This window comes from Stenella coeruleoalba (assembly GCF_951394435.1).
Source record: "Stenella coeruleoalba genome assembly, chromosome: 15".
Lineage (NCBI taxonomy): Eukaryota > Metazoa > Chordata > Mammalia > Artiodactyla > Delphinidae > Stenella > Stenella coeruleoalba.
In genome coordinates this window covers 29217010-29233532 of record NC_137161.1, presented here as the reverse complement: position 1 = coordinate 29233532, position 16523 = coordinate 29217010, and the positions used below count along the sequence as shown (strand labels likewise).

General features: G+C 41.4%; 1 protein-coding gene across 2 annotated transcripts in view; it reads right to left on the bottom strand.

Moving 5' to 3' along the window:
- Positions 1-16523, bottom strand: part of PTPRA (protein tyrosine phosphatase receptor type A) — a 184992-nt gene extending 168469 nt beyond the window's left edge. For both annotated transcript variants that reach the window (XM_079945664.1, XM_079945665.1), the window contains exon 1: positions 16234-16523. The gene's annotated coding sequence lies outside the window, so the exon portion shown is untranslated. The remainder of the gene's footprint in view (positions 1-16233) is intronic.

Genomic DNA, 16523 nt, shown 5'->3' with positions numbered 1-16523 from the left:
TGTGACGGGCGATGAAACGTAGATATTGTACAATAAAGTGGAACGGAAGACATCGTGGGGCAAGCGAAATGAACCACCACCAACCACACCAAAGGCCAGTCTTCATCCAAAGAAGGTGATGTTGTGTATACGGTGAGATTGGAAGGGAGTCGTCTATTATGAGCTCCTTCCAGAAAACCAAACGATTAATTCCAACAAGTACTGCTCCCAATTAGACCAGCTGAAAGCAGCACTTGATGAAAAGTGTCGGGAATTAGTTAACAGAAAACGCATAATCTTCTATCAAGATAATGCAAGACCGCATGTTTCTTTGATGACCAGGCAAAAACTGTTACAGCTTGGCTGGGAAGTTTTGATTCAACCGCTTTATTCACCAGACATTGCACCTTCAGATTTCCATTTATTTTGGTATCTATAAAATTCTCTTAATGGAAAAAATTTCAGTTCCCTGGAAGACTGTAAAAGGCACCTGGAACAGTTCTTTGCTCAAAAAGATAAAATGTTTTGGGAAGATGGAATTATGACGTTGCTTGAAAAATGGCAGAAGGTAGTGGAACAAAACAGTGAATAAAAAGTAAACAACTTTACTGTTCAATAAAGTTCGTGGTGAAAATGAAAAAATGTGTCTTCTATTTTTACTTAAAAACCGAATGAACTTTTCGGCCAACCCAATAATCGATCATCCCTAACATTCTTGGTAATTTCCAAGAAACAAAGTTGAAATTTAGGGTAGCTACACAGCCCTTCGAATCATCAAAAGAAAAAGAAATGTTATATTACAGAGCCCCCAGATTTTGGTATCGATACCTGTTCATCAGCAAACATGTCTGTTTACTATATGCCTAGCACTTGGCTCAATGTTGAACATCAATGTATTGAACACCTAATGGAATTAATAGACATGCTCAATACATAATTGTCCTCAATAAACTAACAGGAAATTAAGACATGAAAATGAGTAATTAAAATACATTGTGATTGGAACTTCCCTGGTGGCTCAGTGGATAACACTCTGCGCTCCCAATGCAAGGCGCCCGGGTTCGATCTCTGGTTAGGGAACTAGATCCCACACGCATGCTGCAACTAAGAGTTCACATGCCACAACTAAGGAGCCCACGTGCCAAAACTAAGGAGCCCAAGTGCTGCAACTAAGACCCCGTACAACCAAATAAGTAAATAAATATTTTTTTAAAAAACCAAAAAACATCGTGATCAATACTGTATTTGTTATACCAACCCTAAAAGGAGGAAAAAACAATTCCTAGGAGAATTCAGGAGACTTCCATAAGTGGGTGATACTTCAGCAGGGTCTAGAAGACTATGTAGTAGTGCGGTTACTTAAGTTTTTGTTTATTTAATGAATTCAGTTTCAAAGAGAAAGATAAACTAAATCATATAGGTACAGTCTTTGGCAATTACAGTGAAGGTTGCAAACTGGTAGCACACTGTGTTATAAAAATATTGAATATGAACTCTTTAGATAGGCCATGGAAACTCCAGTATGACATATGACCCAAGAGATCTACTTCTCTCATTCATATAAGCTGCCCAGCTTCCAAAGACATATTTGAGTTTGCATCCCCCGACAAACTTAATGCCAAAGATAAGGGAGATGGAAAGAAGAGAGTAGAAGAAAAAGACATCTTAAAAACCTTCTGAGTTTTCAAGCCATTACATGGGCTTACAGTTTCTTGTTTAAAGGTATTTTCCAGTTTTGGAATCAGAAAACTTACAAAACTAGGAAACGAACAGGAAAAAGAAGGAAATAATAAAAAGACAGCTTTAGATGCTGAGTGAGGTTAGGCTCACTGAAGAACTAAGGGAACTCACCTGCTGCCACCAAACTCAAAGTGCAAGTAATATGAATCCATGCCTCAGCAAAATTACATATTACTATACATCCTGGACCACCAAGATCCTTCTAAAACCATTAATCTGCATGTGTCAGTGTATGGATTATTATATAAGTGTCTGGATTATCACATAATATGATTAAGTGACTTGATAGAAATAGCACAAGGATCTATACCTAGATCAGAATTGAGACAGTCAGTAAGGTAATGCTCATTGGAGGAATTGATCCCTACCTAAGAAATTATAATGCAAGGTAAAAAAGAGGGAGATGGGCAGTCCAAAAGACAGAGGGTCTGAAAGAGCACAGTACAGTCAAGGATACGGGGAAAAGGTAAGGCTAAAGGGTTAAGAGGGGTTGGTCACAAAAACTTGCTCTGATAAGGAGTCTGGATTTTACCCAGAGGATTTTAAACTGGGGAGTGCTATGATTAGATAGGGAAGTCAAAAAGATCACTCTTGGCAGCAGTGTGATACATGACGTAGAATAAGGAAATAATAATGGGTAGACAACTAGGGAATCTGCAGCAGTCATCTAAATGAGAAGAAACCAGAACTAAGGGACAGAAGAGGTGGGGGAAAGCAGGCAAATTTGAGAAATATTAAAGGTAAAACAGATGGGAATGCAACACCAACCAGAAGAACAGTGTCATCCAAATTTCTGGTTTGGGTTACAGGGTTTTGTCATTCATCAAGACAGAGAATACAAAAGTAACACATTTAAAGGGAAGATGAGGTCAGTTCTGAGCCTGTTACAGGTGCCTGGGAAACAGTCCAGTGAAGATTACCAGTAGGTTGCTGGCTATCATCCAGCGCGAGGACGAATTTTCTCCTACTTAGCAAGGAGCTGGCAGCCGAAACCCTGGACATAGGCATATGCTTCCAGGAACAATGCGTAGGATGAAACACAAGAGGGCTAAGGATGTACTCTTTGGTAAGTCAAAGAGTGGTCACCGAAGAGAGGCCTAAGGGAACTGAGGAGTGGCCAGAAAGGTAGAGAAAAACCAAGAAAGTGTGTCACAGAACTCCGGGGAAGATGGTTCAGGAAGCAAATGTTGTACGGTTTATCCCATTTACTCAATTCTTCTCCCTCTCTCTTCCCTCTCCCATCCTTGCCACATTTTCCCCCATTGAAACCCCAGGAAGATAAAAGTTACTCTGTGATCAATTATGCAGCTACACTGTATCCTGACCAACTACTACAGAGGAAAAACAAAATCAAGGTCATTATAATATTTCCTAACATTTACTGAAAGTTTACTACATGCTAAGAACTCTGCTAAGCACTTGGGGTGAATGATCTAATCCTTAAAACAAACATGCAGTAAAAGAGTACTACTGTTGAACCCATTTATTAGGTGAGGAAACAGTCTCAGAAGGGTTAAGTATTAATACTTTGTCCATGTTCACAAAGCATGGCAGGTATGGGATATGAACTCTAGTCACTTCCAACTCCCCAAATTAAAATAACTATAAAGCCTGACAAGGAAAATATGAAAGAAATACAAAATCCAATCTGGGGACTTTCCTGGCAGTCCAGCGGTTAAGACTCCATGCTTCCAGTGCAGGCAGTATGGGTTGAATCCCTGGTCGGGGAACTACGATTTCCACATGCCATGCAACGTGGCCAGGGGGCGGAGGGGGGAGGAACTAATCTGATTCAAGGACTGGCAGTGTTTGACAGACTGACAGTATAAATGTATTTTAAATATCTAAGAAAATTTAATTCACTAACAAAGGGGTATGAAGGAATTTAATCAGTTAAGCTTGAATTAACATTAATTAAAGAGCAAGTGAAAGTTACTGTTCTTATTTCTATGTATAAATTACAATGCTTACAAGTACAATAACAAGACTAAAGAAAAACTAGGTTTTTAAATTTGCCACTTAAATAAATTGAACATTAATTTGAAACCCAAGTAATTTTTAGTCCTTTTCATGAACAAAAGCCCCACTCAGACATTACAAAACACACATAACTGAACTGCTCTGTTAACCACTACTTGCTCTACAACAGCATTCTTCAAAGTAGAACTTCTGAAAGCTAAGTGCAAGTGAATAAGCAGGAAATGTTAGTTGAAATGTCAAACTTAAGTAACTCTCACAGTATACGGGCATGACGCTTTCTGGAAGGTTTCACAAGTACTGTTCATAGTGCCTAGGGATGCCTCTGAGAAGGGGAACTTGGAAGATGAGGGAGAGAGAATTACCTTTTACGTATATTTTTAGTACTAACATTTGACTATTTTAACATGTACATGTATCATTCAAATGCATACATGATTTTAAATGAAGCAAATTTAAAAATATACACACTGGGGCTTCCCTGGTGGCGCAGTGGTTGAGAGACCGCCTGCCGATGCAGGGGACACGGGTTCATGCCCTGGTCCAGGAAGATCCCACATGCCGAAGAGCGGCTAGGCCCGTGAGCCATGGCCGCTGCACCTGCGCGTCCAGAGCCTGTGCTCCACAACGGGAGAGGCCACAACAGTGAGAGGCCCACGTATCACAAAAAAAAAAAAAATTTTAAATAAAAAATAAAATAAAAATATACACATTGATTAAAAAACATAAAGCCATTATTTTTTCCATTTTCTAAAAAGATGCTTTCTCAAATTTACCTTCTCCTTCCCACCACAGTCAGCCACTATTGAGAATCACTGCCTCAGAGCTTCACAACTGCTACCAACAGCACTATTGCTAACTGGGTATGAACTATAGGAAGAAAAAGGATCTTCTATCACTTCCACCAACTAGTAGCAAGATCCTGGGCCAGGCTAACTCCCCAGAATGGAGAAACAGAGAAACACCAGTTGGAAGTCACTGTATATTCAGCCCCTGTTAACAAAGCAAGCAGGTCCAGGTGGGAAGCAAGGTGCGCTGGAGAGCAGTGGTCTCACAGACAGCAGCAGAAGCACTGATTCAGGAACTGGCCGCATTCCTTGAAAGGTGGGTAAAGCATTCAAATCAATTGAGGCATGGAAAGGGGCACCAGAACAGAAGCATTCCTGTGAAAGCTCTCCCCCACACTTCCCCACCTTTCCTTTTAGAGGAACACTGGAAGTCCTGGAACTATTCCATATACTGATGTACTGCTGATACACCAAATGGAAGACATTCTCTTTATTAATGGGGTATTACTAATGCATTTATAATACTGCATTAAGCCACCTGTCAACCAGTGTTTGAAAACTAATTGATGGTTATTTGTCAATCAATATTTGAGAACTCTTGAACAATTTATAGCAGCCGGGTTTTAACTTCTCCCCACACACAAAAGCTCAGTTCACTTTCAAAAAGCCAAAAATGTGGAACCCTACTAATGCTTCTACTGCTTAAATCATGCTTATCCACAAATCTCCATTCCCCTATGCCTAGCCAGTCCAGAACACCATCAACCCTGGCCAAATATGCTCTAACAATCATGAAACTAGTCTCTATGCTCTGTCCAGTTCATTCTCCACAGTAATGACAATCAAATTTTTTGACTGCACACCAGTCAATCAATCAACACGCACATCCCCAACATGTGTTCACCAATAAATATGATAAAGATACTAATATATATAAATACTACAAAAAACAGTCATTCATTTCCAAATGTAATAATGATTGTAATAATGGTTTTTATATGGGAAAATATAAAAACCATTACTGCTATCACTAAGATGTTAATATCAACCTTGTTTTAAAAATATTTAGTGTGATCCATATGATCAAATATTTATTATGCTTGAAAAATCTCATTTTAATACTTTGTGACAAAGCAATCTGAAAGCCTGGTTTCAAATCAATACTTGGTTTTAATGGTTATCATAGTCCAAAAGAAATATGGGTCCAAAAGGAAGAAGCACTACGGTTGTGCTTACTAAAGAGTGGTATTTCTTTTTCCAACCCCATCCAATTATACAAACATTTCCCTTCAAATTTGGCTAGCAAATGTCTATCTTCCCTTGAAAAGGAAACGACTCTTTAAATTACTCTTGAAAACTAGTCAGAAGATTTTACTTTTTAAATTTCTAACAAATGGATGTGAAACCCACTAAAACTAAGAGCAAGAGTAACTCTATAATAAACCCTTATATACCTATTATCCAGCTTCAATGATTATCAGTAATGGTAAATAACCTACAACCCTCAGACACAATGAATTATCTTAGAGCAAATTCCAGACATCCTATCATCTCATCCATAAATACTTCAGTACATATCTCCAAGGGAAAAGAGTTTTTTCTTTTAATATAACTATACTATTATCATATCTTTAAAAACTTAAAACAATAGTTTAAAAATCATTTAATATATTAAGTGGTATTCAAATTACTCCCAATTGTCTCATAAATACCTTTTTACAGTTAAATTGTATGACACAGGATCTAATCAAGGTCTACACATTACATTTAGTTAATATGTCTCAAGTCTTTTCTAACCTGTAATAGTTTCTCCACTTTTTTTCTTGCCATTTATTTGAAGTAACTGGGTTCATTTGTCCTACTGGATTTCTCACATTCTGAATTTTCTAATTACATTCTATAAGCTGATTGTTAGATCTAGATGCTTAATTAGAGTCAGGTTTGATTTGATTTTGGTAGGGAAAGACTATTTCATGAATGGTGTTATATTTTTCCTATTGTACCACATGAGAGGAACATAAAGTTTGGTTGTACCCATTTTAGAGATGTTATGACTGATTAGAAGATTGTCATTCTGATTCTTCTATTATAAAGTTCCCTACTGGTTTTAATTGCAACTGATGATCAATGTCTAGGTCTTTTATTTCATTAGATCATCTGGAAATTTTTTTAGAAATACATTTGGAGATGTTTATCAGGTAAGAAATTTATGCTTCCAAGTTTTTCATGTGTAAAAATATGAGAGTTCTTATAGATGCAACAAAATCACAATGAGCCCATGAGTCACTGGGGAAATGCAAATCAAAACTACAATGAACTATCACTTCATACCACTAAGATAGCTACAGTCAAAAAGACAGCATAACAGGGGACTTCCCTGGTGGCACAGGGGTTAAGAATCCTCCTGCCAATGCAGGGGACACAGGTTCAAGCCCTGGTCCGGGAAGATCCCACATGCCGCGGAGCAACTAAGCCTGTGAGCCACAACTACTGAGTCTGTGCTCTAGAGCCCGCGAGCCACAACTACTGAGCCCACATGCCGCAACTACTGAAGCCCGCGTGCCTAGAGCCCGTGCTCCACAACAAGAGAAGCCACCGCAGTGAGAAGCCCGCGTGCCGCAAGGAAGAGTAGCCCCCGGTCGCCGCAACTAGAGAAAGCCCGCACACAGCAAAGAAGACCCAATGTAGCCAAAAATAAATACATAAAATAAATTTAAAAAAAAAAAGACAGCATAAATATTGGTGAGGATGTGAAGAAACTGGAACCCTTGTGCATTGCTGCTGGGAATGTAAAATGGCACAGGTGCTTTACAAAACAGTTTGGCAATTCCTCTAAAGTTAAACAGACCCATTTAACCCAGCAATTCCGCTCTATATCCAAGAGAAATGAAAACGTATGCCCGCACATGTACTTGTGCATGAATGCTCACAGCAGCATTAATCGTAATAGCCAAAAAGTGGAAACAACTCAAAAATTCACTAACTGATGAATAGATAAACAATATATCTAAACAATGGATTATTTATTCAGCTATAAAAAGGAATGAATGAATTCATGCTACATGAATGAACTCCCCAAAACATTATGCTAATTAAAAGAAGTCAGTCAACAAAGGCCACATTTTATATGATTCCATTTATATAAAATGTCCAGAACAGGCAAATAGAAAGAGTAGGGGCTGCCAGAGGCTGGAGGGAGGGTGGAATGGGGAGTGAAGGTAATGGGTGCAGGGTTTCTCCTTGGTGTGATGAAAATGTTCTGAAATTAGATAATGGTGATGGTTGCACAACTCCACAAATACACTAAAAATCACTGATTGTACACTTTAAAAGGCTGAATTTTATAGTATGTAAATTATATCATGATAAAGCTTCTTTTTTAAATTACAAGGAAAATGTTATCCCATAGCATACTTGTAAGAAAAAAGACGTTACTTTCTCATTCACTGTTAAAATAACATCTTTACTTGAAGAGACAGATTAAGGATATTAACTTCTCAAATAATATTAGCTAGATAGCCATTTATCACAGAAAAAGTAGGCTTTTTTTTTTTTGGTAGAAGTAAAATGTATAACATCAACAACTCCACCACAAGATAACCAACAAGATAACCTGCCTCAATAGTTCATGAAGAGGCAATGAACGCATTTCATTTTTCATTCAAGTGTATGTTCTGTTTACATTTAGACAATTATTCCATACAACATTGTTATGAAGGCAGTCATTTACTATTAAGAATGTTTTCTCCAGTATAACTTTCTCCAGTAGCTCACAAAAGAAGTGATTTTTCTTGGATTTCTTTTAATAAAGAGAATCTAGCAAATACTAAGGCATGCTAGAAGCTTCTATACTTTTAAAAGTATGTAACAAACCTCCAACACTGAAAAATTTATTCTAATATTGCTTGTTCAAATCTTCAGCAACATTTACTACATCTTACAAGAGTATCTGCAAACAAAATTTAGTCTTAGTTTCTTGATATATTATTTTCCATACACTATATCAACCTTTTTGTGGGTGCAGGCAGTGCGGACAGGAGAACCTGCCAATGGTATGTGCCTTTTGTTCATTTATAAGAACAGAAAACCTTGAAATAGATACTTTAATCATTAGGCTAGTAAAATTATGTACAGTATCTGATTGAATAGCCTATGTCTTTTTTTCTTTTCTTTTTGGCTGCACCCCATGGCTTGGGGGGATCTTAGTTCCCCCACTAGGGATTGAACCTGGGCCACGGCAGTGAAAGCGCTGAGTCCTAACCACTGGACTGCCAGGGAACTCCCCAGGCTATGGCTTTAAACATCATTGGGGGAAAAAAAACATGCAGAGCTTCTCTTTATGCTCCAGATGCTTAGTTTTCAAATGTCTTGTTGTTAGTGATAGCCTCATATTTTACTATTTAATATCTCAGGTTCTATATAATCTTAAAACAAGATTCCTATAATGACAGAGGATGTAAGTCTATGTTTCAAACAGAGTTCTTGATACCTTCCAATGTAATACGAGCTGACTTATTTAATCTGACTTAATAGCTCACTGAGCGGGACTTCCCTGGTGGTCCAGTGGTTAAGACTCCAAGCTCCCAATGCAGGGAGCCCAGGTCTGATCCCTGGTCACAGAACTAGATCCCACATGCATGCTGCAAATAAGACTAGGTGCAGCCAAATAAATAAATAAATACTAAAAAAAAAAAAAAACTGCTCACCAGAACTTCATAATAGGAGCTAGACAAGGGTCAGCTCTGCCATTTTGTTTGTTTCCTTGTGCTTGCGTTATTAATATTTTCTTCAATCACTGGTTTCTTTGCAGGGATCTTTTTAAGCCACTTGTTCATTTTGTGAAGGTTAGTTTAATGAAAGCTTAATAATATAGACTGTTATCAATATGTTGCAATACACTGAAAGCAAATGTATATATACAGGGATTTCCCTGCTGGTCCAGTGGCTAAGACTCTGCACTCCCAATGCAGGGGGCCTGGTTCGATCCCTGGTAGATCCCACATTCTGCAACTAAGAGTTCACATGCCACAACTAAAGATCCCACATACCACAACAAAGATCTCTTGTGCCACAACTAAGACCCAGGTCAGACAAATAAACAAATAAATTTTAAAAAATTTTTAAATATATATACAAAATGTATATATACAGCTCTGCTTGCTTACTGCAGGACTCCCCTCTTACTTCTGGACACCCAAACACTGTTTGACCTACAGACCCAAGAAGATGCCAGTGACAGTCCCTAAATGTAATGTTTTATCATTTTTTAGATAAAAACAATAAAAAGTTCAGCATCCCAGCATCTTATCCACCTCACTTGGAAAACTACTGCTCTGGATTGCAGCCACAGTGAACTTTTCACAACTGCAAATCAGATCAGTTCACTCCTCTTTTAAATCCTTCAATGGCTTAGCCCTGCCTTCACGATAAAGTCCAAAATCCTTACGTGGTGTATAGGGCCCTCAACTCTGGCCCCTGCTTCTCTCTAGTCCAGTGGTTCTCAACCCTGGCTGCATATTAGAATCACCTAGGGAATTAAAACATACATATACATATATATATATACGTAAGGTACCAATTTCTTCCTAGCTCAGGGTCTCTGTGTTGTTTAAACTGCAAGCATTGTTGAACTTCTCTGGTGCTCCCAAGACATCTTATTCTTCCCCTTTGATCACATCTATAATTACCATCAGGTGATTAATGTCTGCCTTCTGCATTAGCCCATAAGGACAGACATCACAACCAAGTTACTGGAGTACCCAGTTATCTGGAGTATCCCTAACTACCAGCACAATGTCTGGTATTTTCTACTGAACAGCACCCAGTTTTCTATTTCATACCAGTATGATCTTATCCTAAATTTCCAAAATATTTCTGGCCTATCAACCATGTCTTTCTTCATAAAAAAGTTGACTTTAGCTACATAACACTTGGATATGATATAACACAGCACCGTACTTCATTCAAAATCTAAATGAGCTACTAAAACTCATTTAGTAGCTCATTTAGATTTTTTCTAAAGTTTTTCTAAAGAAATGTAAATTAAACCTAACTCAAAGTACTATTACATTTCTTTTAAATTAACAAAATCGAATATTAGGTTTTTTTAAATTTATTTTACTTTCGGCTGCGTTGGGTCTTCGTTGCTGCGTGTGGGCTTTCTCTAGTTGCAGCAAGCGGAGGCTACTCTTCATTACGGTGCACAGGCTTCTCACTGCGGTGGCTTCTCTTGTTGCGGAGCATGGGCTCTAGGCGCGCAGGCTTCAGTAGTTGTGGCACACGGCTCTCAGTAGTTATGGTGCACGGGCTTAGTTGCTCCACAGCATGTGGGATCTTCCCGGACCAGGGCTCGAACCCGTGTCCCCTGCATTGGCAGGCAGACTCTTTAACAACTGCGCCACCAGGGAAGCCCAAATACTCAGTTTTGTTTGTAACAGCATTGGCTGTATTGTCAGGAAATAGGGCCACAAAAATTGCTGATGATGTTGTAAACTAGTTCAACCTTTCTAGAGAGCAATTTGGCACTGAAACCATATTCTGATGCAGTGAACCCATTTTAGGGGTAAGAGTGCAAGAAAATAATCCAAAAGAAGTATTTGAACAAGGGTGCTCAGAAGTACCATTTATAATAGTAAAAAGGAGAAAGAAAAGGAAAATAAAAAACGATCGCACAAACTACAGCTATCAATGCATAGAATACTATTCTGTGATTTAAAATAATAAACAAAATGAGTAAATATAAAATATTTGATGTTATTCAAGAAAACAAAAATCATATGCTGTATTTACTTTACTCGCCATGTACATATAAAAGGTTTTAACTATAAAAAAAACTATGCCTATACACTGACACAAATGGATATGAATTTAAAGTAAATACAATTTCACATTTAATGGATTCTCTTTTCCACAGAGAATATATTAAAACAAATTTTAACACTGGGTTATTTGAGGGTTTGTTGCTCAATTGTATTGTTAGTGTTATATTATTGCTATTTTTGTTGTACTCAGACTCACTAAAAAAATTTCTTCAAATTTGTCATTTGGGAACATATTAGTTATTACATTAGAAGTAAAAAGACAAGATTGTATATTTGGCCAGATTCCTGCTTATAACTTAAGCTTCACCTGCACCTCATTTTTCCCACATGAAGGTGGAGAAAAACAATGCAACAATGTTTACAAACTGACTCTGAGAACCTCCAATGAAAGATGCTGGGCAAATACAAATATCAGAGCTGCTTAAAAAAATCACCACCACCCAGTGTTTTGCACAAGTCACTTTATCCTTCTGAGACTCAATGTCTCCTTCTGCAGATAGAAAGAAATAGGCTAGAATCACATGAGGGGAGGAGGTTAGGTGAGGGAAAAGCACCTGAAAAAGCAGTCTATCTGAAAAAGCATCCCAGGCTACCCTGATAAATACTCTGATGAAGATCTGTTTGAGGTCCATTCACATTTTTGCAAAGAGGATAAGTTAGTACAACCCCCTCCAAGGGGTGGTAATTTGGCTACATGTCTACAAATTTAAAATGCACACGTATCCTTTGACCCAGTAATTCCACTTCTAAAAATATACAATTCAGGGGCTTCCCAGGTGGCGCAGTGGTTGAGAATCTGCCTGCTAATGCAGGGGACACGGGTTCGAGCCCTGGTCTGGGAGGATCCCACATGCCACGGAGCAACTAGGCCCGTGAGCCACAACTACTGAGCCTGCGCGTCTGGAGCCTGTGCTCCGCAACAAGAGAGGCTGCGATAGTGAGAGGCCCGCGCACCGCGATGAAGAGTGGCCCCCGCTTGCCACAACTAGAGAAAGCCCTCGCACAGAAACAAAGACCCAACACAGCCAAAAATAAATAAATAAAAAATATACAATTCAGGTAATTTTACACATGAGCTCTTAACAAAGTATGTAGAAGGATATTCATTATAATGTTGTAATAGAAAAACCTGGAAACAACTTAAATGTTGTTTGATCCAAAAACTAGTTACAAATAATAGTGCAGCCAAACAATGAAATAAGTAAAAGAATATCAATAAAATAAAAAGAATAAATAGCTCTATATGTACTAACATATAATGATTTCCTAAGTTAAGTAATGATTTTCCTACGTTAAGTAAAAAAGAGCAAGATATGGGAATTCCCTGGCAGTCCAGTGGCAAGGACTCCGTGCTTTCACTGCAGAGGGCCCAGGTTTGATTCCTGGTCAGGGAACTAAGATCCTACAAGCCAAGCCGAGCAGCAGTGAAAAAGAAGAAGAGCAAGATGTGACTGGTATGTACCATGGGGTAGGAGTACGGATAGGCAGATACATGTTTATACAGGAATAGTGTCTATGTAAAGCCACAGAAACTGGAAACTTCAACCATCTCTGGGGAGGTCAGGGTAGAAGGGAGGCATTTCTCTATACATACGCTTTCATACTGCTGGAATTTTTTCTCATAAGTATGACCTGTGCCCAAAACTCAGCAGTATTCTCTTTAGGCCTCACTCTGGGTCTAAGAGGCTATGATTCTGCCTCTGTGAAGCCTCACCATTGCCTCCTAAATTGGAAGGGTATTAACATCTGGCCCCATACTGCCCCTGAATGACCTTTCAAAAGTCTGGTGTGCCCAAGTCCCTGACCTCCTTTATCTTTTAGTTTTTTAATTTATTTTATTTTGTTTATTTTTATTTTTGGCTGCCTTGGATCTTTGTTGCTGTGTGCGGGATTTCTCTAGTTGCGGCGAGTGGGGGCTACTCTTCGTTGTGGTATGCGGGCTTCTCATTGCAGTGGCTTCTCTTGCTGTGGAGCACGGGCTCTAGGTGCGCCAACTTCAGTAGTTGCGGCACACAGGCTCAGTAGTTGTGGCTCGTAGGCTGTAGAGCACAGGCTCAGCAGTTTTGGTGCACGGGCTTAGGTGCTCCGCGGCACGTGGGATCTTCCCGGACCAGGGCTCGAGCCCGTATCCCCTGCATTGGCAGGCGGATTCTTAACCACTGCACCACCAGGGAAGTCCCCCTGACCTCCTTTAAAATCCCCCTTTAAAGTCTCCACTGCCCAAACTCTAACACAGCACTTACAGCCCTTCAAGCCAACCTAATCTCATCTCCCACTCTTCTTCCCTCTACCCTATCCAACTACGTTTAACCTCTCCCTGCTCCCCAAGGACAATGGGTTCCTTCCACCTCCAAGCCTGCCTGTGCTGCTCCTTCTTTCCTGTATCCTGTCCACCATACATAAACTCCTATCTATCCTTCATGACCCAAAGGCTCCCTTCCAGTCAAGTTTTCTCAGACCACCCAGGGAGGGAATGCTGTCTATACAGCCAGGCAGATACTCTGGAACTAGACTGCCAAGATTCAAATCCTGAGTATTCCCTCATCTGCACACTGTATGGGCTCAGTTTCCACCCTTGTCTAGTAAGAATCAGCCACCACATGATGGCAGAAAGAATTATATAAGATAATTCGTGGAAAGCATTTATTACCTAGCCTGACACAAGGCAAATAAAAGGTATTATTACACTCTCATAGTACCTGTGATATAAGTATTTGTATCCACTTGTCCTGCATTAAGCTGTGAGCCCCTCAAAGGTAAAGATGTGACTTCCTCACTTTTATTCTGTATGCCAAGCACTTCACCTGGCAAACAGAATACATGTGAACGTACTTCAGTCAGAGGACTGGCTTTTCTGGTTTCTGAATTTCACCTAGGTGGTAAATTAGTGTCTAAAAGGTACCCAGTGAACAGCCTCCTAGATTGTACCCTGCCCTACAGTACGCACATAGTCAGGCCACTTCAGGCAGGCAGAGGTGAAAAAGAGATGGTGGGGCTTTTAGCCTTTCAGAGACAGTCAAGCAGACTGAAGGCCAGTGGCATATGAGACCGGCCAGCTTCTGCCTGTTGATTACTTATGGGGGCTGGATGGGATGGACATGAAGAGATGGGGAATCAAGATACTAAAAGTCATAGGTGTGCACACCAAGCAGGAAACACTCAGGAAAGATTCTCTCAGGGGACTTCCCTGGTGGTGCAGTGGTTAAGAATCCGCCTGCCAATACAGGGGACACAGTTTCGACCCCTGGTCCGGGAACATCCCACATGCCACGGAGCAACTAAGCCCGTGTGCCACAACTACTGAGCTTGCGCTCTAGAGCCCGCGAGCCACAACTGCTGAGCCCGTATGCCGCAACTACTGAAGCCCATGCACTCTAGGGCCCATGCTCCACAACAAGAAGGCACGGCAATGAGAAGCCCGTGCACCACAACAAAGAGTAGCCCCACCTGCTGCAACTAGAGAAAGCCCACGCACAGCAACGAAGACCCAACGCAGCCAAAAAAAAAAAAGATTCCACTGAATTAAAAAAAAAAAAGATTTTCTCAGGAAGTGGGTACCTGGAAGTAAACATAAGTGGAAGAGATGGGACAGGACCTGTAAGACAATCGGGAGGAAGAAACCTCTCAATATGGAAGATGAACAGTTGAACAAGGCACAGCTCCTGCCCTCATCAAGCTTCTCAAATGAGAAGGGCTTTAAAGGAAGAGGTGGAGGTTGGCAGGTAAAGGTGGGGAGGAAAGAGGATCACACAAGCAAAAAAGGAGGCAGTCAAGCAATTCTGATTGGCCAGAGAGGGGGATGAAAGGAAGGAGAATTGAAGGATTCAGCTAAAAGTAAAAGAGTAAGTTGAAGCAAGACTGTCAAGTGCCCTGTAGGACCTGTTAAGGCATTTTGGGCTTCATTCACCCTATGGGAAAAGGAAAGCGAGGGAGTTTTAAGTAAACAAGTGACAGCATCAGATCTGTGTTTTGTAAAGGAGTGGCCAGGCAGGAAGATGTTCACCCATCTTCCACCACCAGTCCTCTCCTTGCCCACCATCTTCTGGTTCTAGAGCTGCCTTAATGGCAAGCAGGTGGCAAGAGAAGAGATCTTTCAGGAGATGTGACTGGTTCTAGAGCAGGGATCCCTACCCTGGGCAAAGGCTTCTGAAGGCATTCACCCTCCTAGAGAGGTCTTAAACATTCCTATTTTCCTGTCTTACAAACATCATTCACTGACCTCAAAAAAAAAACAAACAAACCCTCAACATTAGGCTCAGCTCTGCCATTATTATTTTTATCTTCAGGAAATACAATTAGGAACTAATTTTTCAAAAAACGGTATTCTTTGTGTTATTCACCAAAAGTAAAAAAAAAAAAAAAAGGAGGAGACCTGCATTCCCAATTGGCTCATTTTAAATTCTGGGCAGCTCTGAGCCCCTACTTCCCTTCCTAAGCGGCCTCAACTGTAGGGAGTGGACGGTAAAGAGAGGGGCCCGGGGAAGAAAAGTTGGTCACTGTAAGAGCAAATTTTCTCGTGCCAGGAGTTTTCCTCTTTCTTCCCATTAAATGGACCTGAGCAAATTCTGTTCTCGCTGTCCAAATTTCTTCTTTCAGAATGAACTATGGCAGCGCCCCCGCCCGACCCCAGGAGGACACACGCAAAGTTCCTGGGCAGTAGAGAGGGGTCGGCGCCCGGGCCGGCGCGTTTCCGGGGACACCCCCCACCCCACCCCACCCACACAGACGGACAGCGTTTCCGGGGACACCCCCCACCACACACACACACACACAGACAGCGCAAGGATGTGGGATCCCTGGAAAGCCGGATGGATCCGGCCCGGAAAAGAGGGATTTGGGATCGGGCCGGGGACCCCTCCCACCCGCTCCCGGGAGCCGCCCCCCCACCTCCGGAGCCCGCCTGGGCGGCGGCAGCCGCGAACACTCACCGAGTCCGGCGTTGGGCGGGACCGCTGGGGACGAGGACGGCGGCTCCGCCTCTGTGCCGCGGCGGCGTCTCGGCCCGCCACACGCCCTCAGGGCCGCCGCCCGGCCCACGGCTCGGAGCCCCGCGGCGGCGGCGGCGGCCTCGCCTCCATGGCGAGGGGAAGCGGCTGAGGGGCAGCGGCTGAGGGGCTACCGGGCGGGCGGCGGTGATGGCGGCGGCAGCCTCGGGTCCGAGCTGGAACGCGCGCGCGCGTCTCTGTCAGCGCCGCACTCGCCGCAGCCTCGCTCCCGA